This window comes from Chiloscyllium plagiosum, unplaced genomic scaffold (assembly GCF_037043375.1).
Source record: "Chiloscyllium plagiosum isolate Xiang-an unplaced genomic scaffold, Cpla_swu_hap1 HiC_scaffold_12, whole genome shotgun sequence".
Lineage (NCBI taxonomy): Eukaryota > Metazoa > Chordata > Chondrichthyes > Orectolobiformes > Hemiscylliidae > Chiloscyllium > Chiloscyllium plagiosum.
Window position 1 is genome coordinate 37964158 of NW_028270150.1, and position 26537 is coordinate 37990694.

A 26537-nucleotide genomic window follows, 5' to 3' on the forward strand; every position below is an offset into this window, starting at 1 on the left:
TTCCCCAGAAGGCATCCCAATTATCTACATATCTGAAGCCCTCCCTCCTACACCAGCTGCGCAGCCACGTGTTAAGCTGCGCCCGCTCCCTGTTCCTCGCCTCGCTATCTCGTGGCACTGGTAGTAAACTAGAGAACACTACTCTGTTCGTCCTGCTTTGCAGCTTCCATCCTAACTCCCTGAAATTACTTTTTATATCCTCAATCCTTTCTCTAGCTATATCATTACAGCCAATATGTAATATGATTTCTGGCTGTTCGCCCTCCCCTTTTCGAACCTTATACACCCGATCGGAGACGTCCCAGACCCTGGCGCCAGGAAGGCAACATACCTTCCGGGAATCCCGATCCTGATCACAAAATCTCCTGTCGGTTCCCCTAACTATCGAGTCCCCTACCACGAGTACTTTTCTATTCTGCCCCCTTCCCTTCTTTGTCACAGTGTCAGGCTCAGTGCCAGAGAACCGACCACTACGGCTTTCCTCTGGTAGGTCATCCCCCCCGGCAGTATCCAAAACGGTATACTTGTTGCTGAGGGGAATGTCTACAGGGGATCTCTACACTGTCTGTCCCCTTTCCTCCCCCTAACTGTAACCCATCTATCCTTTTCCTGAGCCTTAGGAGTGACCAACTCCCGGTAACTCCTCTTAATTATCCCCTCAGCCTCCCGATTTATCCGTTGTTCATCCAGAAGCCTGGCATTTACAGGGATTCCTTTGCAGGTCTCACATTGTTCAGGATGTCCAGTTTAACTATGTATTAAAATGTATAAGACCTGCAAGACAGGAAAGGAGCAAAACGGCAAACTGATGCTGAAAGATGGGTGAGGGAACGTACCTGGGCAGGAAGTCAATGTTCAGCTTTTTGACAGCAGGTTGAAATTTGGACATTACGTCAGCAGGAAGTTGCAGGTGGGTTAGCCTTCCTGACAATGATGGTTCACTACCTCTGAAAAAGAGAGCACGCATCCTGCCTGCCTCCAGCTCAGACACTGACACCTTGGGTGAGGGGGGTGGGGGTGGGTAGGGGAAGGTCTTTTATCGAGATTAGAGATGGGTGCACCAGCTGCTGGACACTTTAAAGCCATCCTGAACAAAGAAATGGAACTTCCTTGCGGTCAGAGAGTCATAGAGATGTACAGCACAGCAACAGACCCTTCGGTCCAACTTGTTCACGTTGACCAGATATTCTAAAATAATCTAGTCCGCTTTGCCACCATTTGGCCCATATTGCTTTAAACTCTTCCTATTCACATACCCATCCAGGTATCTTTTAAATGTTGTAATTGTACCGGCCTCCAACACTTCTTTTAGCCGCTCATTCCATAAACGCACCACCCTGTGTCAAAGGAGCACAATGGATTGTCAAGGCCAGGGAATGTGCAAGACAGATCATGGAATTGTTTAATGTTTGAAGGACCCTTGATGAAAAATTTAGTAAAATAGCTGCACCCCAAGGAGCTATGTTGTTGTGGGGGGAGAGCGGTGCTAAGGGATTAGTATCAATACTAAGCATTAAATTTTCAGCTAAGAAGCGAGATGAATACACACAATTTTCAGCTAAGAGGCGAGATGAATATACACAGAAATAGTTTCTGGGCAGGTGACAAATATGAAAGGAACCTGTTAGTTTTATTCTGGAATAATTTGAGAAATGAAATATTTTAAGAAATTTAAAGAAATTTAGCAACTTATCTTTGAAAGCTGAGATATCTAATTGTGAAACAGGAACATGGGAGAACCTTTATTGTGTCACAAAGCTGGTTTCTTTTTTTCTAAAAGCTGTTCCTTTCCTCAAAATTACTATGTCCTTGGTTTTTTTTTCAGAGGGTTAATAGACCAGGCCGGGCTCTGATTAGTCTGATTTGGTACAGAGATTAAAGGGTATTGAGGGGCCTTTTTGTTTATATGTAAACAGATGAGACTTCAGGCTAAAGTGGTCATGCTTTAGAAGTGACCTGTATAAACAAAAGGGAGTCATCAGCTCTCTAGTTGAGCAGTTTAGTTCAGTCTAAAACTGGTAAGGAGTTCAGCAGTGAGCTCTCTGGCAACTCCCTCTCTTTCTGCCCTTCTAATGTCAATCTGTAAGCATCTGTTCCAATTTTTAACAGTGTTAAAGAGGGTTTACTTATTGGGACTGTTGTGTATATTCAGAACAGCATAATTACGTTTAGTTTGGATAGACTGAGTTCTGTAAGGGTTCTCTATTCTGTTCTTTGTGTTTCATTGTGTAATCTTGTGAATACATTTTTGTCTGTTTTAAACCTGATAGTCAACCTAGCTAACTTACTCCGGTAATTTTCACTGTACACTTACCAAAACAAATTGCAAAGTTATGGTCTGGGCTGCCTGCTTAAAAATGTTTGAGTGATCTGGTCTAGTCCATAACAAGTGTCTGTGATCAAGTAGTAATGTATGTTTTGTTTAAGAACATGGTGAGAATATTTTTATTGGATATCCCATGTTTGGTATAGTTAAATGGGATATTTCAAGAGAAAGGAATGTGTAGATGAAGCAAATTAATTTTCAGCTATCTTTTGGAGATATGTGTGCCCTTGATCAAAAAGGCTTTAAGAGAACTGGATTGGATGATTTGACCACCCGCTGAAACATTGGGACTGAGTGGGGGTTGGGGGAGGGTACACATGTCTTGCCAGCTTTTGATCAAGAACGAGAAAACATACTTTTCCACAGAGGAATTAATTAAAAAAAATAATCAAACTATACAGGGAAAGGGAGAATCATAAGATCTTTTAAATTCATTTGATTGGATAATAAAGACATTTCTATTTAAATGCCAATAAAAGTGGTACCTTGTATCAAATCGCAGTGTTGGGTACTGATTACCACACACAATGTGTAACAACGTTCAAATGTTCATGAGGGCAATCAATGATTAAATGATTAAAAAACAATGTAAAGTGTAAGGAAAGAAGCAGGAGATTGGCACAAGGTAATGATGCTGATTTGAAGAGTTGATCCAGGCATAATGGGCCAAATGGCCTTCCTCTGTGCTGTAAGGCCTCTGTGATTCAGTAGGTTAACATTTATACAGACATTAAATACGACTTTGAGGTAATACCTGATTATATGGAAGCATGAAGCTAAAGGGGATATATGCAACATTAGACAACAATCAGGATTTAGTACAAGCTGTGACGTTACTGTTAGAGACAGCATTAATCCAGGTCACAGTCCACAGTAGCAAACCCCATTGAATTAAGCAATCACTAAGCTAATAAGAAGGCTGCAGCTGCTTGTGCAGGGTATTATGTCCACCAGAGCATCGAATAAGGAGCGAGGACTGATATGAGAGAGAGAATGTGTGGAAGCTGTGTAAACACGAGATTAGAATCAGCAATTTCAGCATGATATTAGAGGAATAGGTGAAAGCAGAACAGGCTGAGATACTCAGAGTGGGCCAACCTATGGAATTGTGGAATAGAAGCACAAATTCATCCATGAATTAGTATGGTCTCCCATATCTTGGTTGTCAGCCAATTGTTAAAGACTTTATAGAAACATGCCTGATTTATGGCACTGGGAGATTGCATGGAAGATGGTGGTGATGATTCAGAAACCAGGAACAACCAGAGACCTCAACTGAAGGACCTAATGGTACAGACGGTTTAACCCTTTGCCTTTACAAACTTAAGCTGGACACCTGGCGAGTATCGACGGGTGATGGAGCAAAAAGGACAGTATTGGCTACCTTTGGCCAAGGGGCCAAAAGTGGGTACTATTAAGGAAATTTAGATTTTAGTACTGAAAATGTTAAATGTTACTTGCTTACTGAAAGTAGAAAGCAGGTTTCAACTTTGTAGAGATTGAGGCTCAAGCAACTTCCAGACTGGTGTCAGGAGGATCCCCGTAGGTACCTGTGTAAACAAGGGACAACATTAATGAAAACATTCAAAGAAGGCCTTGGGAGGAGAAGTACAGGACAGACACTTTTAAGGGAAGAGACAGCAACATCGATGGTGAGATTGATTGTTCACTCCCAGACTGGGTGAAGGAAACCATAGGACATAGAACATAGAACAACACAGCGCAGAACAGGCCTGTGAACTAATCCCAGACCTGTACACTATCCCATCATCATCCATGTGCTTATCCAAGGACTGTTTAAATGCCCCTAATGTGGCTGAGTTAACTACAATGATAGGCAGGGCATTCCATACCCTTACCACTCTCTGGGCGAAGAACCTGCCTCGACCATCTGTCTTAAATCTATCACCCCTCAATTTGCAGCTATGCCTCTTTGTACAAGTAGATGTCATCATCCTAGGAAAAGTACTCGCACTGTCCATCCTGTCTAATCCTCTGATCATCTTGTTTGTCTCTATTAAATCATCTCTTAGCCTTCTTCTCTCCAATAAGAACAGACCCAAGTCCCTCAGCCTTTCCTCATAAGACCTTCACTTCAGACCAGGCAACATCCTAGTAAATCTCCTCTGCACCCTTCCAATGTTTCCACATTCTTCCTGTAATGGGGTGACCAGAACTGGATACTTCAAGTGGGGCTGCACAAGCATTTTGTACAGTTGAAGCATGACATCACGGCTCTGGAACTCAATCCCTCTACCAATAAAAACTAACACACCGTATGCCTTCTTAACAGCACTATCAACCTGGGTGGCAACTTTCAGGGATCTATGGACATAGACACCAAGATCCCTCTGCACATCCATATTACCACGAATCTTTCCATTGACCCAGTATTCTGCCTTCCTTTTATTCTTCCCAAAGTGAATTATCTCACATTTACCTGCATTGAACTCCATTTGCATTGAACTCCATTTGACACCTTTCAGGCCAGTTCGGCAGTTTATCCAAGTCTTGCTGCAACCTGCAACATTCTTCCACGCTGTCCAATACTGTACCAACTTTATTATCATCTGCAAATTTACTAATCCATCCACCTATGTCTGTGTCCAAGTCGTTTATAAAAATGACAAACAGCAATGGTCCCAAAACAGATCCTTGTGGCACACCACTAGTAACCGGACTCCAGGCTGAATATTCTCCATCAACCACCACACACTGCCTTCTTACAGAAAGCCAGTTTCTAATCCAAACTGCTAAATCACCTTCAATCCCATGCCTCCACATTTTCTCCATCAGCCTACCATGTGGAACCTGATCAAAGGCTTTGCTGAAGTCCATGTACACCACATCAACTGCCCTACCCTCATCCACATGCTTGGTCACCTTCTCAAAAAACTCAATGAGGGTGGTGAGACACGACCTGCCCTTTACAAATTCATGTTGACCATTTCCAATTAGGGTGCACAGTGATTAGCACTGCTGCCTCACAGTGTCAGGGACCCAGGTTCGATTCCAGCCTCGGGTGATTGTCAGTGTGGAGTTTGCACATTCTTCCTGTGCCTGCGTGGGTTTCCTTCGGGTGCTCCTGTTTCCTCCCACAATCCAAAGATGTGCAGGTCAGGTGAATTGGCCATGCTAAATTGCCCATAGTGCTAGGTAAATTAGTCAGGGGTAAATATAGGATAGGGGAATGGGTCTGGGTGTGTTACTCTTCAGAGAGTTGGTGTGGACTTGTTGGGCTGAAGGGCCTGTTTCCATACTGTAGGGAATCTAATCTAATCTAAATTGTTGCTTGCTAGATTATTACAAATCCTATCTCTTATAATCCTTTCCAAAACTTCAGACGTAGGGCTCACTGATCTATAATTACCTGGGTCATCTCTACTGCCCTTCTTGAACAAGGGCACAATATTTGCAATCCTCCAGTCCTCTGCTACTCAACATGTCGACAATGATGGCTCAAAGATCAAGGCCAAAAGCTCGGCCATCTCCTTCCTAGCTTCTCAGAGAATTCTCGAAACAGTCTCATCTGGCTCAGGGGATTTATCTACTTGCACGCATTCTAGAATTGATAACACCTCTTCCTTACTTACCTCAAACTTTTCAAGTCTAATAGCCCGTACCTCAGTCTTCTCCTCGACAATATTCTCCTTTTCCTGAGTAAAAACAGGTGAGAAATATTCGTTTAGCATCTCTCCGATCTCCACAAGGTCCACACACAACTTCCCGCTTCTGTCCTTGACTGGCCCTATTCCTACTCTTATCATCCTTTTATTCCTCACATTTCTATAGAAAGCTTTAGGGTTCTCCTTTATTCTACCTGCTAAAGACTGCTCACAGCCCCTCCTTGGTTTTCTTAACTCTCTCTTTAAATCTTTTATAGCTAATCTGTAACTCTCCATCGCCCCACCTGAACCATCTGCCTCAATGTTACAAAAACCTCCCTCTTCTGCTTGACAAGAGACACAATTTCTTTAGTAAACTCCGGTTCCATTACCTTATCACTTCCTCCTTGCCTGATAGGGACATACCTATCAAAGACATGCAATATCTGTTCATTAAACCAGATCCACATTTTGATTGTCCCCACCCTGTGCATTTTGCTGCCCCATTCTATGCCTCTAAGTCTTGCCTAATTGTATTATAATTGCCCTTTCCCCATCTATAACTCTTACCCTGTGGCATGTACCTATACTTTTCTATCGCTAAACTAAACATAGCCAAATTATGGTCACTCTCTCCAAAGTGCTCATCTACCACTAAATCAAACACATGGCCTGGTTCATTAGCAAGTACCAGATTCAGTGTGGCCTCTCCTCTTGGTGGCCTTCGATATACTGTGTCAGGAAATCCTTCTGCACACATTGGACAAAAACTGATCCATCCGACGTACCATTTCCAGTCAATGTTGGGGAAGTTAAAGTCGCCCATACTGACCATGCTGTTCCTTTCACTCCTGCCCAGAATTGACTTGCCAACCCTCTCCTCCACATCCCTGGAACTTTGTGGATGCCTATAAACACTCCCAGCAGTGTGACCTCTCCTCTCCTGTTTCTAACCTCTGCCCATACCACCTCAGTAGACGAGTCCTTGTCAAATGTTATTTCAGCTACCATTATACTGTCCTTGACTAACAATGCAACACCTCCCCCTCTTTTACCACCTTCTCTGAACTTAATAAAAGATCTCAACCCTGGAACCTGCAACATCCATTCCTGACCTTGCTCTAACCATGTCACAGTAATGGCCACACATCAAAGTCCCAGGTACCAATCCATGTTGAAAGTTCACCAACCTTATTCCAGATACTCCTGGTGTTGAAGTAGATGCACTTCAAACCAGCTTGCTGTCGGGCAGCACATTCCTGTGATCGTGAAATCCTGTCCATGTCCTCCCTCCTCTCATTCACCTGTGTACTGGAAGTACAACATAGGTTCCCACCCGACTGCTGAGCTCGTTTCAACTCACCCAAATAGCACTACCAAATTTCTCACCCAGGATATCAGTATCCCTCTAGTTCACGTGAAGACCGTCCTGTTTATAGGAATCACATCTTCCCCAGAATGAGCCCCAAATATCCATAAACCTGAAACCCTCCCTCCTGCACCATCGCTGCAGCCACGTATTCAGCTGATATCTCTCCCTATTCTTTGTCTCACTATCACGTGGCACGGGTAACAATCCAGAGATAACAACTGTTTGTTCTCCCACTCAGCTTCCACCTTAGCTCCCTGAAATTCTGCCTTACATCCCTAACCCTCTTTCTACCAATGTCACTGGTACCAATGTGGACCACGACTTGGGGCTGGTCACCCTTTCCCTTCAGGACCCGAAAAGACATGATCCAAGTCATCACGGACCCTGGCACCTGGGAAGCAACACACAAACAAACTTTCTATCTGACCCTCGCACTATTGAGTCCCCAATGACTAACATTTCCCACACTTCCTCTTCCTTTCCCCGCTTCCCTTGTGTGCAGCAGGGACAGACCTGCACCCCAGTGCATGCCCCTGGTAAGTCATTCCCCCAACAGTATCCAAAACAGTATATTTGTTTTTCAGGGGATCGATCACAGGGGATCCCTGCACTGTTAACCCTGGCCATAGGGTTAAATTCTCCAGAATTTGATTACTTAAAAAGTACGACAACTGTCATATTTGAAGTTTCCCTCTAACTGTCTCAAGTTCATGCTGATGTTTTCTATGTGTTATTTAAAAATGTATTGCCGACTTCTTTCTATTTTGCAAATAAAGAGGGTTTAAGCATGCATTTTTGAGGCAGGTGTGAGAATGGAAGATTTTAAATGGTGTGGATTTTAACTTAAGGAGGTGGGAATGTTAACAAGTTAAACAAACAGTGGGTAAGAAGGGAAGTTGGATGATCAGGTGACTGGTAGAAATAAGGGTTAAGTTCTCATCCAAAATCTTGCTTTTGATAATGAAGGATTTTTTTTAGAATCTAAGCAACAGCAGAAATCAGAACCTGTCTTTACATAAAGTGTTGTCTGTGTTAAACAGTGGCACACCTTGCCCCAGGGAAACTGAATTGGACTAGCTTTTAATCATGTTCTTTGGTATTTGAAAGGTAAATAACAATCAATATAAACAAAGAACAGAGAATTATACTCAACAGTAAATCAATGTCCTTGGTTTCTGTAACATAATTAGAAACTGATAACACAACCAGACTCAAAAAAAAGTCCCTATTTCAGTATAAGGCACTAAATGTTATGGGATCAGGTGGGAAATCTGGGAGAATTGTATTAAATGTCCAGCGAAGGCTTTCTTGACATCAGGACTGGCCTTAACCATTCAGTCAATGTGTTATCTACTGAGACACAGTGTTTGAAAATGGGAGAACCTTAAACTGACTCTGATCACTTGGGTCTCTGATCTAAAAAGAGCCATTTAAAACCACTGAGCCTGGAGATTATTAGTTCTGAAATTGGGATTGATGTAAAATTTGATAAAAGTTGCTATTTCAAGTACTCAATGGGCAAATACTTGAAGTTGATGATGCAGCACGATAATCTCATGTATGAATGATCTTCTGAGCATCTTGGGAGTTGCTAAGGAATACATAGGGCTATATTGCATATCCATGAGCTGTTAGAAGAACATTCCAGATGCCTACCAGCCTTGTCTTTCACCCTAACAGGAACATACTGTCTCTGGACTCGTGGTATCTCACTTTTGAAGGCTTCCTATTTTCCAGCCGTCCCTTTGTCTGTGAACATCTGCCCCCAATTAACTTTTGAAAGTTCTTGCCTCTTACCCTTTCCTTCTTCCAATTTAGAACTATCATTTTCCATCACTATTTTAAAACCAGTAGAATTATGATCACTGGCTCCAAAGTGCTCCCCTACCGACAGCTCAGTCACCTGCCCTGCCTTATTTCCCAAGAGTAAGTCAAGTTTTGCTTCATCTCTAGCAGGCACATTTGCATACTGAATCGGAAAATTTTCTTGTACACACTGAACAAATTGCTCTCCATCCAAACCCTTAACGCTATGGCAGTCCCAGTCCATGTTTGGAAAATTAAAATCCCCTACGAATACCACTCTATTTTTCTGACAGATAAATTAGATCTCCCAACAAATTTGCTTCTCAATTTCCTGCTGATAAGTGAGGAGTCTATAGATGATAATACCATTCTTATGTTCCCAACCACACCCTGAGTTCATCTGCCTTACCTGTTCGGCATGTTGCATTGAAATAAATACAGATTAGATTTAGATTAGATTAGATTAGATTAGATTACAGTGTGGAAACAGGCCCTTCGGCCCAACAAGTCCACACCGACCCGCCGAAGCAAAACCCACCCAAACTCCTACATTTACCCCTTACCTAACATTACGGGCAATTTAGTATGGCCAATTCACCTGACCCTGCACATCTTTTTTGGATGGTGGGAGGAAACCGGAGCACCCGGAGGAAACCCACGCAGACACGGGGAGAACGTGCAAACTCCACACAGTCAGTCGCCTGAGGCGGGAATTGAACCCGGGTCTCTGGCGCTGTGAGGCAGCAGTGCTAACCACTGTGCCACCGTGCCGTCCACCGTGCCGCCCCATTAATTTATCAGTCCTACCTTGTTCTCTGCTTTGTTCCTGCCTGCCCTCACTGTCTGACTTGCTCCTTTTCCCAACTGCACCAGTCTCAGATTGGTCTCTTTTCTCACTATCTCCCTGCGTTCTTGAGATAATTTCAAAATCAATTTGTACACAAGTCAGAGCACAATGAAGAACTATGTAAAATAGTTGCTTGTCAATCCAGAAAATGTTTGTGTGTTGGATCTTTAAAATTACACCACTGTTTTGGATCCTATTTGTAAGTATAGAACATCCTTAGTCTGATATTTGTAAATCATGGACCCCCCTGTATAGGGTGAGTACCTGCCTTCTCAGACTGTGGTGCTGTGGGCAGTTGTGATTCATTATATGGGGTAGACCTGTCCTCTCCATTTTTCAGCTGTTTCTGCTTTATCCTCATTGATACATGCTGCAGCCACTGACTGATTTCTACTTATTTTAGCACTAACTCATCAGCACAGCTGTCAATAGAAAGTGGTGATGATCATTTTCCCTCTTCTCTTTTTACCTTCTTCTGACCTATCCACCGACTTTTACTCCTCTGGGGTGCATTGTGGGTTCCTCCAGCATTCTCTTCATTATAACGTCACTGTTGCTTTGTTTTAAACTTGGTGATCCTTCTGATCGCCAATCAAAGTTTACAGCCCTTTTCCTTCCTCACCTCTCCTTACTGCATCTTTAAAAAGTTGTTTCATACTCAGCACAAATACTACCAGCATGGACCTTCCTCAGCTCCATGGATACTTCCGTACGGATTTGGATCAATCAAAACTCCTGTGTAGGTACTACCAAAGCTTCTGTGTGAATTCTACAAACACAGAGCCTTGGTTAGAAATCTCTTTCTGTTCAGCATTTGCTATCCTCAGTCCTCTTCCAGATCCTCAGATAGTACCTTCCAAACCCACTACCACTGAAGGACAAGGAAAGCAGATACACTGGAATACCCCTGTGCAAGTTTCACTTACTATCGTGATTTTGAAATTTATCATCGTTACTTCACTGTCGCTGGGTCAAAATCCTGGAATTCCCTCCCTTAAGGGCATTGTGGGTCTACCTACAAAGTGTGAATAGCAGCAGATCAAGAAGGTAGCTCACGACCATCTTCTCAACAGCAATTAAGGACAGGCAATAAATGCTGGCCAGCCAGCAATGTCCATGTGCCATGAATGAATAAAGAAAAGTTGCTTTAATACCTGACTGAACCATCTCAGGTCAGCTCCCTGCCCTAACTATGTATAGTAAATGAAATATACTCATCCATTTTGTCAAGCTGCTTTGATAGTTTGAGACCCCATATACTTTCACGATTTTTAAAGAGCCAGCTGCTAGAGAGTGAGCATAGATTTGTACAATTGTTTTATTCTCTGCTGTCTTGGAGGATGCAGAGGATGTATCTGCTCCTTAACTGGGAAGGTGAGCATGGAGACGAAGTGGGATCACAGCTTCTCTCAAGAATATTTAGAGTACTCCATCCAAAAGTAGAAGTTTATCATTGCTGTTTGGGAAACCAACTTTCAGACGTGCATCTATAAGATTTGTTTTACTTTCCCGTGTATTTCTAAGATATTTTCCTAAAAAAGCATCCCCATTCTTTGGGTGATTGCTGTAATTAACAAGGGTTTACTTCTGCATGAAATTCTTCTGTGTCTTTAAACACCAACTTTTGCTCTCTCGTTCACACTGAAGTTCCTTTCTCAACTTTCAGGTCATTACCCACCATGGTTTTGGAGCTCTGAATATTTTTATTGAATCCATCAATGCAGCTCTTTTTGTGTCAATCATATGAAAGCATTGCCTGTGTCTGGCAGGATTTTTGGAAATCTTCTGTTATCCTTACATTTGCAGTCTCCAAGGCATAATAGAACAAGCTGGATTTTTACATAAGTTTGACCTAAAGCTTTGCTCAGGCATTACCTCTAAAAGCTCCATGGTTCAGTCATTTAATTGTTGACTGAAAAAGCCTTGAATATTTGCATGGTTTGCTGATGAGACACCATGGTAGTCTCCAGTCATCATTTATGTAGATTATAAATTCCTGAAAACTAATACTGGCACCATCCAACTCGGACTTCAACCTATCCTTTTCCTTGCATAACATTTTTACTAGCTGTTTGCAATTATTGGACCAACACTTGATGGACTATGTTAGAGAAATGTATATTTTTAGACTTGAGGAGTTAAATAATATTTCCATTATGAAGGCAGGTTTCAACTTTGCATGGAATCATACTTACGCAGCTTAGAGACTAGTGTCTGTAGGATGCCTTTAGCCATCTCTGTAAATATGCAACAGTGTTAATGGAAGCATTCTAAGAAAGCTTGGAGAGGAGACAGTGTAGGACAACCACTGATGAAGGAAGAGACATCCAGGGTGAGACTGACTGTTTACCATAGCTTGGTGAAGGGAGACCTTAACACATGAACCTCTGCTACTGATGGGACTTTTATTTTATTTACTGGTTATGAAGAACACTTGGTATTTGGATAAGAGGATGTGAATAATATAAGATACTCAGCTCTTCTGTGTGCTTTAGATTTTACTTCAGTCTCATAACTGATACAGATCTCTCCTAGTTTTGCTCAAATAAAACAATCTCCAGATCAGGGAGGAGATACACCTTCTGCATCCTCCAAGAGAACAGAGAATACCTTTAGTGGTAACTGCCTCAAGCAAATGAAACTTGCAGATGGAGGGCTTAGATCAGTGGGAACAAAGAGTTAAATTCATGGCTAAATGCTAATTGTTAATTTGGTGCAGAAAAATAACTTGTGGGTGAGGTGCAAAATTGTACAGTACACGATACCCCAAAGCTTTATACTAAGAGTAGCTACCCAGCATGTGCATTGTTTGCTCTAACGTAGCAACATCAAATTACCTGAAACTGGGACCATAGTGTATGGGGTTCCACTTTTATCATTCCCTATATATAGTCATACTTAAAAAAACTTTACACATACACTTACAAAAGTGTAGATTTAATACTACCACCATAAGGTAGTAGAAAAACTATCTTTGTATAGAAATTAAATCTTTGAACTGGGAAACCACTGGAACATTCATAAATACATTCATTTATCATAACTCAACTATCGCACTCAACTGTGACTGGTCTGTCACATTTTCCCCGCCATAACCATGAGGTTTTGAAACAGTCTTGTGAAGCACCTTAAAGACACAACATAAATTTAAGTTCTGTATCTGATGTCATTTAGTCAGATCTATATATATGAACATGCAGAAGTACTAAATCGGAGCAGAAGAAAGCCATTTGGCTGCTTGTGCCTGCTTCACCATTCAATAAGATCATAGCTGATCTGTTTGTGTTATTATGGACCAGACCAAACCCTCTTCAAATATATCCCCAAGAAGATAGTCAGAATCCTAACTTTTATTTTCTTTACAGTCAAGTGTAAGGTGCTGTGTTTCAGATATAATTCGATTGGTTACACTATTAGGCTTTATGATGTGGAGGTGCCGGTATTGGACTAGAGTGGACTGGAGTTAAAAGTCACACCCGGTTGTAGTCCAACAGGTTTATTTGGAAGTACAAACTTTTCGTGCACAGCTCCTTCATCAGGCAGCTAGGCTTTAAGCAGTACACACATTGTTTTTATTGATAGTTAAAATATAAACAAAAGAAAGAAGAATTGATATAACTTTAATTCGATATGAAAGCTTAATAGAATAATAGATTATTTTACTATGAAATAACAACAGTTCCAATATAGTAACATCCCATAAATGCAAAGGCAAAGTTAGTAAAACAGATTGTCTCATATGGATTCTGTCAGCAGAGAGAGAAGCCAAGCTTTTCACTGTAGAAGAGAGAGAGAGAGAGAGAGAGAGAGACAGCTTCCTGGCCATCTTCAAATCCCTAGAAAACAACTAAAAGTGATACAAAAACACTGGTTCTGTGGGAGCCTGATTCCACTCATCCAGGCTGCTTCTACTATTCCTACTTTGAAAAAAAAACAAGGCCTCATAAGCTGTTTACTTTACTGGTTTGGAAGAGAAAGCTCTGCAAAATTTGTCTTCAAAAAAAAGGACAAAATAAACCTCTGAAAGCCATAGTAACATTGTAGTATTTCGAATTCCACATTCCAATACAGACTTAATAAATATTGAATCCTTTGTCTAATAAAAATCTAACAACATCTATCTTAAAATACACAATGACTCTGCCTCCATTGCCTTCTGGGGCAGAAAATTCCAAAAACCCAATACTCTGAGAGAAAAACATTCTCATCTCTGTCCTAAAAGGGGACTTAATTTTAAGACAGTGCTCCCTTGTTCTAGACTGACCCACAAGAAGAAATATCCTTTCCGCATTCACCTTCTCAAGCTCTTTCAGGATGTTATAAATCTCCATCAAATCATTCCTCACTCACCCAAATACTTTCCCAGAGGAAACAAGTTGAGTCTATCAAAATATGTAAACAAAAGAGAAATTGCTGAAAAACCTCAGCAGTTCTGGTAGCATCTGCAGAGAGAAATCAGAGTTAACATTTCAGGAACAGTGACCCTCTGAACCGCCTCTGAACACCAGAATGTATTTACATCTTATGTAAGAGACAAAAACTGCACAAAGATCTTTGAGAAGATTCCAAGACAGGCAGCAAGTGGTATGTAGAGGAGAAGGCCTCAGGACACTGGAATTGGCAGTCAGAGATATTGGATAGTGAAACTTATTTCTTTCTTTCTTTCTTTCCACCAGTTTAACTCGTCTAAATGTAGGTTTAAGACAGTAAGGACAGCTCAGCTGTACAGAAGTTACATCCTGTATTGTGTAGGTAGTTGTGAATATTTCATGTGGCTTTCATAATCACGTGCAGGAAGTAATTTGAGCACAAAAACTTGAATTCCAGATCTTCGAACATCAGAGGTTATTGCAAAAAATAAAAACTCAGAGCATATGGGTAGATACAAGATTGGCTGGCCAGCTAGCAGCCAACAGAAAGTGTGCAGAAATGGGTCTTTGATTGATACAACATGATGAGTGGAGTCTCACAGGGCTCTGTTTCGGAACTTTTACTTTTAAATCAGCCCATCAAAAGAGGCAGCAGCTGCATGAAAAGGCGATGCAATCTTTAGAAACTGGTTCTGTTTGGTAGAGATCAATTATCTCAGTCTAAGACTATCGCTGCATGTGTACCTCAGGGTAGTATGTTAGGCCTAACCAATACCAATGACTTCTTCTCCATCCGAGATCAGAAGTTGTAATCAGAAGTTAGTCCTGATTGCACCTTTCATGACTCCTCAGCCATTGAAGCAGTCCATGTCAACATTCAATGAGAATTGAGCAACATCCAGGCTTGGTCTGAAAATGAGCAAATAACATTTATGAAAAACATTTGCCAGGCAATGACCATATCCAATGTCAGTTTCTAATGATCTTCATTTGGCTGGATCCTGAGCTAGCCACAAAACCCAATAGTCAGCCAGAATGAACCCTCCTCACACACTCTCATTGATAAGGCCCACAGTTCTCCAATGTCTCGGCCAACCTGCACCTCATTCCCTCTTCATTCTTCCCTTTAACCTTTGCACCTGTCACATTGTCTTTTCTCTCCATTTACTTCCCTGTAATCAGTGTTTACTGGCCCCGAGAGTTTGTGTTTCACTGAAATTACAATTTGATTTTTAGTGACAGCTAAAATAATAGTGACTCATTCATAATCCCTAATCCCTGCCTTCATTTTGATGTCTCATTTCACAGCCTCCAGTTCTCCAGCATGGCTTTCCTTTCTGGGGCATTTTGTGAAATTAAACTCCCTCAGGATTCTTCAATGAAAAGCAACAAATTTAGTCATAAAGTGATATTAAATTTATTTACATTTTTGTTGCAGACTTGCATTGTGACCTTTCAATATGGATGGACAAAGTACAAGAAAATCTAATCTCCTCTTCTCCATACGTCCCTCCCACTTCGCATTGCTGGTATTGACAGCTCTACTGCTCCTGATTCTGAATTTGTATGGCATAATGGTATGTAGAATGGTATCATCAATATGTCGAGAGGAAACCGATCACATTTACCAAGGTTCAAAGTAACAGCCTTTAAAAATGGAATAGTTTGTCTCTCAGGCTGAGGCACTTCAATTGCCAAATACCATTTTAATTATTTCACATGCTGCCTTTTGAATCAAGAACTGAGGTTTCTCCGTGTTTCAGTCCTATGGGGGTATATTTTCTCCCTGCATAGTGAGAATGTTCCAGATGTCTGGCCATTCTCTCATTGATGGCCTGTTGGGACGTGCCTGACATTGATCTGACAGGGACATTTTGTATTTTACTCTCCACCCCTCCCATTGTTTCCCCACCTCCCACCCATATTTCAGGTTATTGTCATTAGTTTTTTGAGACACAAGGTAGTCCTGTACTCAGAGTCACAAGCTTCTAGTTTGGATCTTCACATGACTAATCTGGCTGAATCTTGACCACAGATCTGTAGTCACATGGGGCAGGATGTCTCATGAGATAATGGGATCCGGAGTTCAGGATTTGCTTCCTTTTCTTTCCTTTTCTGCTGCCATTCTGTCTCACTGGATGTGGGTTTGCTCGCTGAGCTGGAAGGTTCATTTTCTAACGTTTCGTCACCATACTCAGTAACATCATGAGTGAGCCTCTGAATGAAGCCTCATGTTATGACCTTATGACTCAAGATTCAGCTTGATGAACTGGAACAATTTGTCCAAGCTTGTTCCAGTCCACTTAAGTGATGATTCCACATTTCAAGCAGGCTTCAGGAAGTCTTAGAACCATTTTCTATGGTCTCCCCTGGATCACTGGTCACGTGTGAGTTTAGAAAACAGGACTTCAGAAGGAAATAATTTTTATCCTTCCAGGCAAACAGGCCAGTCCATCATAGTGTGCAGAAGTTCAGACTGAATGCTGATGGAGCTGAAATTGAGAAGTGCACGAGTACTTGTTTAATCATCACCCTGTTGAACCTGAAGGATGAACCTGAAGGAATAATTTAGGATAGAATTTTTCTGACAGTTTTTAAGTAACACTGATATGGAGACTGTAGCATAGGGATCTGGTATTTTGTAAGCTTCAAAACCCTCATCCTTCTAAACTCCATCGAGTATAGTCCCAATGTCCTTAAATGTTTCTCATATGTTCAGCTTTTCATTCCTGAGACCATTCTTCTGAACCTCCACTGAACCTGCTCCAGGGCCCAAAACCACACATAATACAGAGGAACCTCGATTATCTGAATGGGCACTATTTCGCTCGGATAATTGATTATTGGGATAATCAAATTTTATCTTAAACAAGGGAAGTCGTACTAATCTAACACTTTGCTCTACTGGAGAATTTGTTTAAATCTATAATTTTAATTAGTCTGCTAGTTAATCAAACTAACTTTTGCATTCTGCAAATTAGAGATTAAACTGAGAAGGACTAAACCCTCACCATCACATAAATACTGTATATGAAATCCCAGTATTAAACAAAGTATTGAACAGCTTCTATGATTACAAGAGCATTTTTCAGTTTGAGGTAACTCAGCATCGTGATAGAAAGATAGAAGCAACACCTTGCACATCTGTTTACTTTCTTGGCCTTTTTTTTTCATGTACAGCCCGGTAAAGTGACGTGAATACTGTAAAACACTTACTAACTAACCCTTACCTCAAAAATATCCAGTTGCTGATGCTTGAGATGCTTGTGTCAGAATCATCAGCCATTTCAGCTGCTAACTTGCCGGTTTAACTCTCTGCTCTTCCACATGAGTTCTCACTACTTCAGTAACTAAATTTTGAACACCTCCAAAATAATTGTCTCTCAAAGAGTGTCATAGATTTGCTCTATTTTTATTGCCCTTATCCACCTATCAAAATTACTTTGTTTGATCCTTTCAAAGTCAATGTAGGTTTGACCAGGATCCCTCCTTAGATTTCTGAAATGTCTGTAGGCTTCTGGCACAAGCTCATATGCACTTAAGATGGATTTATTCACCTCCTCATATGCCCTAGATACCTCCTTTGATAGTGATATGAATACCTCACTAGCTCCACCTACAAGTTATGTTTGAACCAACAAAACCCACATGGTCACTGGCCACTGCATTTGTTTAGCCACGTTTTCAAATGAGATGCATAAGGCTTCCACATCCTTCTCATCAAGTTTAGGCAATGCTTGAATATATTTAAACAGATCCCCACCAGGCCTTTGGCTACCATGGGTTTGTTCATCCTCACTCTCTTCCTCACTAAGCTTACCTTCAGCCTTCCTCTCCATCCTTTTAAGCTGACTTTCCTGTCTAAATGCCAATTTCTGAAGTTCAATCTTCCTCTCTTTTTCCTTACCGCGCTCTCCTTTTCTCTTCTCTCTCTCTTTCTCTCTCTCTTTCCTCTGCTTTTAATCATAATTCAAACCCTTTCATTTCTCTTTCCCGGTCTTTGTCTTTTGCCTCTAACCCAAGCTGCTACATTTCAATTGAACTTTATCCATTTCTAAAGATTCTTTTGGTGTTTCCAGCAAATTTAAATGCTGAGCTATTGCTGTAATTATCTGTCCTTTCCTCACGGAAGGAGACAGCTCCAACTCCAGCTTGTCTGCTAATTCCAGCAGCTTGTCCTTCATCTCCTTTTGCAAAACCTCCAAAGGCACTTCTTTCATCCCCAGAAAACTCCTGGTGACTGAAAGAGCCATTGCTATCCCAAGCACTATTTAAACCAACCAAAATCAACACCCAGAACAACAGACACTAACACCTATCACTTGCAGCTTTTGAGTCCAACAACCTCAATCCCAATTTGGAACAAAGAACAAATCCCGCAAAGAGTCCCCAGTCTGTATGGACCAGGCCAGACCCACTCAAACCATTTCAAGGAATTAGCCTGGACCCTAACTTTGTTCGTTATTTTGAGCAAGTGTATTCCAGGAGTGATGCAACTGGCCCAACCACTTAGTTTTAAGCAAAACAAAATTTATTTGCAAGATTACCAAATGAAGCACAAACAAAAGAGAACAGAATAGAGAATAACTTAAACTATCTAAAATTCAACAGATTATCCCAACTTAATGATGCTGTTCCAAATACTTGCAACAATCCCCAGAAATTGCCCTTTGCAAAAAGAGTAAAAAATCTAACACAGTTTCTTGCATGAGAGATGTCAGAGAGAGGGAGATCAGCATGGACTTGCTTTTTTGGGTCCAGCAGCTTCACTACTGATGAGCAGCCCTGAACAGCCAGACTATGAAAACCTGACCAAACCAAACCAGAGAAAAGCTGAGCTGGGAGAACTGGCCACTTCCTTTTCATTGCAAGATTGCTTTTTTTTTAACTTTATAGCTTCTTCAAGCAGATCAACTCCAGACATTTTAGAACCTGTGTCTTTGCAAGCTCTTGAAAAGAAACCAAGGACAAGATAACCTTGTTAAAGGAGCAGCATTATCACAGAAGTACATCCCAGCTTTTACGTTCGAGTCCTCTCAAAATGAATGCCAGCATTGCTTTTACCTTCCTAAATACTGACTCAATGTGCAAGTTTACCTTGAGGGAATCTTGGACAAGAACTCCCAAGACTCTTTGCACTTCAGATTTCTGAATTTTCTCCCCATTTAGAAAATAAACCATGCAATTCCTGGGCCTCCTCCACCACCTGACGATTGGAGGAAGAACAACTCATCTTTCGCTTTGGGACCCTCCAACCATATGGAATCAATGTTGATTTCATCAGTTTCCTTATCTTCTCTCCTCCCATCTTGTACCAGATCCAACCCTCCAACTCAGCACTGCCCTCTTGAACTGTACTACCTGTCCACGCTCCTTCCCACCTTTCAGTTTAACCCCCCACCTTCATCTACATATCGCATTTCTAGCTACCGTCCCCCCAACCCAAACCCCCTCGCATTTATCTCTCAGCCCCCTTGGGCACCCACCCACATGTTCCTGAAGAAGGGATTATTCCTGAAACATAGGGTATCCTGCTCCTCAGATGCTGCCTGGCCTGCTGTGCATTTCCAGTGCCACACTTTTTGACGTCATTACTATGTGCAAATATCCGATTATTCCCCATACACATGAACACTATTTCTATCCAAATAATCATTCAATGATCACTTGAATGCATCAATTGTACCTGCATTCTTTTCCCTAACTGCTCGCTGTGTGAGAAAGTTTTTTTTCTCAGATCACACTTGCTTCTTTTGCACATCCTTTCCAATATATACCCCCACATAACTAAGGACAATTAAGGACAGGCAATAAATGCTGGCCCAGCCAGCAACCTGGACATCCTACAAAAGATGAATAAAAATTTGTTCTTGACCATCCTTTCTACGAGTTGATTGGCTAAAGATTATATTGAGCAAAGCAATTATCCACTTTTTATTCCTTTCCTTGAGACAATTTCACTCTGTCCTTGATCTGTGTGAGACATTCTCTTTCTCCCACACTGTAATGCAATCCTTAAACAACACTGCTCCCCCTCTTCTTTTCCTTCCTTCTCTATCTTTCCTTTTAAAACTATCATTGAGGTTGCTTCTGTTTTTTTCTTATTTCATACAATGTAAACAGTGAGGCAGACATGCATCAGTATCAAAAACTGATTTTATACCAACTGACTGGAGTTCACAAGTCAACAGTCTGCTTGTCTGTCTTTTGTTCATGACATGGACAAGCTGCTATTGTTCATTGGTGGATATGCCCTTGGTGTTTATTGAAAATGACAGACTGACACATTGTTCAGGGTGATCATCAGTTGAGAACTGGATTTATGAAAAGTCTTTTGAAATTGTGACTGAAGTTATGAGAACCAATCCTGCTAAGATACAGTTTTACAGACAGACCTAGTACCTTCACTTACAAGTCACCTGTCCTGAATCAGGGTCTCAAACTGAAGTCCAGGTCTGTTCCTCACCCAATGCCTCATTCTATGCTCTTCCAACAGGTGTCATTGCACAGTGTGAGAATTGGGAACACTAACTGGTTGTGCATTTTCCCCTCAGTATCTCAGCAGTGCAGAAATCAACTCTGCACAGACTGGGAATTAAACTGGGAACTTTCCTGGCCTGGTCACTTTCAGGAGAAGATCACTGTGCTGTCAGGGAATCAAAGGTTAGACTTTCTGATGACCTGTTTCCTCTCCTGAGCTGAATATGCAGTGTATAAATGAATTAATGCTCACTACCTCATTGAAGTATGTAACCCTTTGATTAAGATGCTGCAATTCTGAAGAATTCCCTATTATTCATGAAAAATGTTTTTCTTCTTTGTGGTACGATAAAACTGCAATGATTGGATCTGTGTCCAAATGGAGGAGATATCCAGTTCCAAAGTTTAACCACACCATGAGGCAGAAAGTGGAGACAAGGAATCTCCATTGGACAGACAGGCTGATACAACGTGGATACCAGATTCACAGCTTCACCCCTGAAGAAAGATCAGAGGGAATGTCCCTTATGAAAATGATCGAATGGCCTAAACCCCCCAACTCTGCTGTGCCCTTTCAGAAAAGCAGCAACCCCAGCACATGTTCGCTTTGTAATTTTAAATTCTGCAAAGACTATCTATGTGGGAGATCAGCTACAAGTGATGCTGTAGATGAGTGATTTTGAAGGTCACCCAAAGCGATATGGGGGTGACTATCTCCAAGCTTGGATCCACACCCCAGCTTTAAAAGCTGGTTCAGTGGGAACTGTTATAGACAGTGAAAATGGATTTTACTATATCAATTTTACTTTATCTTGGCCGGGAAAAGTCCAATTCTCTATTTCATTGGTTCATTCCAATGAAGGGATCCAAATACTCAAAAAGCTACGTGAGGAACGAATCTCTAGAGTTTATTTTCAAAGTACCTTCAAGAAGGGGGATAGTTTAGAGACTACACAATGTAATCTTTATTTGCCTCAATCTAAACCACTCTGTAACTTTACTGATCCCAAGACTGGGGAGCCCTGGTTCTGTTACAAACCAAAGAATTTTTCCTGCTCTGCTCGTATCAAACGTGGCTTAGCAGGATTTGAAAAAGATCTCTTAATGGGAGAAGAGAAGCTTTATTTCCAAAGGTACGTCGCTTGAAGTATTTTTATTGCTATTTTGTTTTCTCATTCTTCTTTCTGACTCAGATTCTAATAGAGAAGCACAGAACCAGACTTCTCAACATTGGAAAGTCAATTGTAACCTTCACTTTGGGATACAGTCTTTATATCCTTTGAGGTGCAATGATTTGGAGCTGTTATCAAATTAAGAAAGTTCACCTGCATGCTCACTGTCAACAATTGAAAGTCAAGTTATTATACACTATCTTCAGACAAATCTAAGAGTTTTCTAAGTGTAGTTTGGCAAGAGTTCATAAGACTGATCCACATCTTCATATCTTCGTGGGATTTGTGCATTTCTGGCAAGTCTAATACTTTTTGACCATCTCTAAATACCCTTGTGAGGGTTATGTTATTGAGTCATCCCTTTGATCCCATGCTGTGCATATGGTGTTGCTGCGCACAATGAGAGAGGGATTCACTGAGATCCTTGTAGAGAGAGGAGGCGAACTTCTTCAAGGTAGGCATCCTTGGAAGTGGCTTCGCAGTAAGGTTAAAATCAACTAGGAGAAAGTGAGGACTGCAGATGCTGGAGATCAGAGTTGTGAGTGTGGTGCTGGAAAAGCACAGCTGGTCAGGCAGCTTCCAAGGAGCGGGAGAATCAACTTTTCAGACATAAGCCCTTCATCAGGAATGGTCAAGAGTGTGGTGCTAGAAAAGCACAACTGGTCAGGCAGCATCCGAGGTGCAGGAGTATTGATGTTTCAGGCGTAAGCGCTTCATCAGGAAGGGCATCAGGAAGGATTGCCATTTGCTGAGGAATGGTGATCACACCCAGTTTGCCGCTCAGCTCCTAATGTTCTTTTGCATTAAGGAATAGGTCTGCATCATCTCTGCAGCTCTTGTAACTATGTCTGGCCCGTGTAAGGGACAGGTGCAAAGAGAATAGGGTGTAAAGGTGACAAGTGGGTAGAGTGCAATAGTGCATGGTAAGTAGGGTGCCAGATGGGTGGGTTGCCAGGTTAGAAAGGATAGAGTCTCTGGTAATTCATGGAGTGTCTAATGTAGGGTGACTGATGGATATTGGGTCTGGACGAGTGGGGCATGAGTTATCAGTCCTGTGGGTGTGGGATATGAGTGATTATTGGGTTCCAGAGAAGAGGGTGTGCCAGTAATATAAGGGTGCATTTGGATCTGTTTGCAGGGTTTTCCCAGGTCCTGGGTTGAGGGAGAGGGACAAGCTTGTGGACGAACAGACCTTGATGTCAGGGACTGGATATTGTGGTGGATTGCGCCAGGTCCCAAGAAAAGAGAGGGGATGCTAAGCCTCAGGCTGTTGCAATGAAGAGGGTGTGTGTTAGGTCCAACAGCATCGGGGTAAGGGAGCGTCAGTGTTAGGGAATGATGATATTGCATTAACCCCCACCCAATCTGATGCTGTCACAATCTTTGGATTGTGGTCACTGAAATCTGCATGAGTTCCCTCAGGAAATGAATGTCCTTACTAAGTAAGCGTATGAACTTAATGGAAATTATCTTATTGCTATCATGAAATAAACTATCTTTTTATAGAATAAAATACCCCTTCTGTTAAGTCTCACCAGTGGTTTATCCTCCATCAATAATAACTAGACAGGCCTGAGACTCAGCTTTGATAAAGGAGGATTGGTGACAATGAACAACCCAGATCACAATACAACATGGTGAGCAGCTGCATGGATTCAAATGGAAATAAAATGTTTTGAAGGAAAGAGATTTAGCAATTTAAGAGCATTACCATGTTAAGAAAGCTCAGGGTGTCAGCAAGGAGATAAAATGCAAAAACTGTCAGTGAGCAGCAGTCAGGGGATCAACAGCAGGGATAAAACATTATTCGAAAAGCCATCCTTCATGATGAAGCTAGTAGAGACACAGGAGGAAACATATAGATTAGGGAAAGAAATACAAAAGAAACAAAAAAAAACTGAGCATGGTACTGGGGGAAATGTATATTTCTGGATGTGGTACCAATCAAGCAGTTGCTTTGTCTTGGATGGTGTCAAGCTTTTTGAGTGTTGGTGGAGCTGCACTCATCAGGGCATGTGAAGACTATTCAATCACACTCCTGACTCATGCCTTGTAGATAGGAGACTGATTTTACGAAATCAGGAGGTAAGTTCCTTCCTAGCTTCTGGCTTGCTCCTATAGCCTATAGCCAAAGTACTGCTCAGTTCAGATCCTGGTAAGTAGTAACCCCAAGTTACTGATACTACAGCATTCAGCAATGGCAATGCTATTGAATTGTCAGATTCTCTCTCGTTGGGGATGGCCATTGCCTGATACTTACATAGTGTGAATGCTGTTTGCCATTTGTCAGACCTAGCCTGGATATTGTCTTACTGTCCATGGGTATGGATAGCTTTAGTATCTGAGGAGTTGTGAATGAACATTGTGCAATTATCAATGAACATTCTCCACTTTTGACCTCATGATGGAGGGAAGGAAATGTTGAGGGAAGAATTATTGAAAGAGCTGAAGATGGCTGTGCCGAGGAAACTGCCCAGAGGAACTCCTAAGAGATGTCCTAGAGCTGAGATGATTGACCTTCAACGTTATCTTTTATCCTCGGTATGACTCCAACCTGCAGAGAGGTGTTCCTCCTGAGTGTCAGTCAGTGAATTAGTATGAAGTAATGCTGCTTGACAGAACTGTTGACAACACCTTCCTTCACATTACTGATATCAAGGACAGACTGATGCAGCAGTAATTTTCCAGCTTGAATTTGTCCTGCTTTGTACGTACAGGAATACCTGGTCAATTTTACACATTATCAGCTGGATGCCAGCATTTTCACTGTACTGGAACAGCTTTACTCGGGCTGTGAGAAGCACTGGAGCACAAGGCTTTAGTACTGTTGCCAGAGTGCTGTCCAGTCCCATCGTCTTTGTAGTATCCAGTGCTTTCAACTGGTTCTTGATATCACATGGAGTGAATCAAATTGGCTGAAAACTGGTATCTGTGATGTTGGGCACTTCCAGAGGAGGCCAAGGTGGATACACTTAGCATTTCTGGGTGAAGATTGTGTTAACCTTTCAGCCTTATTTGCTACACTGATGGACTGGATTCCTCCATCATTGAGCATGGCGATTATTTTGGAGCTTGCTCATCGAGTGAGTTGTTTATTTGTCCACCACCATTCAGAGCAGGCTTTCAGCAGATTGCTGAGCTAAGATCAGATCTGTTGATTGTGGAAACACTTATCTTTGTCTATCACTTTCTGTTTATGCTGGTTGACGTGCAAGTACTCCTGTGTTTTTATTGCATTGCACCTAACTTTTTGAGATGCTGGTATGCCCTCTTCAGTCTTCAATGAACTAGGATTGATCCTCCAGCCTGATGGTAATGGTGGAGTGGAGGAATATAACAGACATATGGGTGCAGACTGTGATTGAGACCAATTCTGCTGCTACCTCGCACTCACAGCTGCTCATGAATAGCCAATCTTGAGTTGCTAGGTCTGATCAACATCTATCTATTTAGCATGTGGTAGTGCCACACAACACCATGGAGAGTATCCTAAATGGGAAGATGGGATTTCATCTCCACAAGGACTGTGTCCTGGTCTCTCCTCCAAATACTCACATGGACAGGGGCATCTGCAGCGGGCAGATTGGTGACAGTGAGGTCAAGTATATATTTCCATTGTGTAGATTCCCTCACCATTTGCCCAAAAGCAGACTGGCAGTTACATCCTTCAGGAGTTGACCAGTGAGGTCATCAGTGCTTCTGCCAAGTCACTCTTGGTGATGGACATTGAGGTCTCACTATAACCGAATCATTACAAGCTTAGGTTGATCGTGGCAAGTAACATTCATAACAATCATGTACCAGGCAATGAGCATCTCCAACAAGAAACAATTATATGATCTGACCTTGAAATTCAAAGGCACGACTATTGCCTTCACTTTCAACATTTTGCACATTACCATTGACCGGCAGTTGTACTGTGCTAGCCAAACAAATACTGTTTCTCCAATGCTTCAGTTAGTAACTCACCTCCTGACTCCTCAAAACCTGTTCATCATCTACAAGCTACGAGTCATGAGTGTGGGGCAATTCTTCACACTCTCCATCTAGCTCCAGAAACACTCACAAACCTCCACCTACCACAAAGCACCATGCTTGCTTGCCATCTTATGCAGCCCCTTCAACATTCCCTCTCTCCACCACTGGCCATGGTACACTGCAGTAAATTACTAACACTTTTTGATACCCCTTTCTAACCAAACACCTCTCCCCCATGGTAGAACAAGGGCATCAAAAGCATGGTAACACCACCAGCTGCGCATTCCTCTCCAACTTCCACATGTACAATGATGACTTGGAGCTAAAATGTTGTTCCCTTATTGTCACTGGGTCAAATGCCTGAAACTGCCTTCACAAGAGCATCATGTGTGTACCTACACCAAATGGATTTGTGCAGTGCAAGCAGACAGCTCACTAGCACCCTCTTGAGGACAAGTAGAAATGAGAAATAATTGCTCTCCCATTCAGCAATGCCCAAAATTCATGAATAAATAAAATCCAGTCCAGAATTCCCACAATATTCATGCTAACGTCCTTGTGTACAAATCCTTCTGCTGTCT

The 26537-nt window shown here is 41.8% G+C and overlaps 1 pseudogene; it reads left to right on the top strand.

Annotated features, from left to right (window-relative positions):
• Window positions 1–15786: 15786 nt before the first annotated feature.
• The window catches only part of LOC122555522 (NXPE family member 3-like), a 48377-nt pseudogene continuing 37626 nt past the window's right edge, over window positions 15787–26537 (top strand).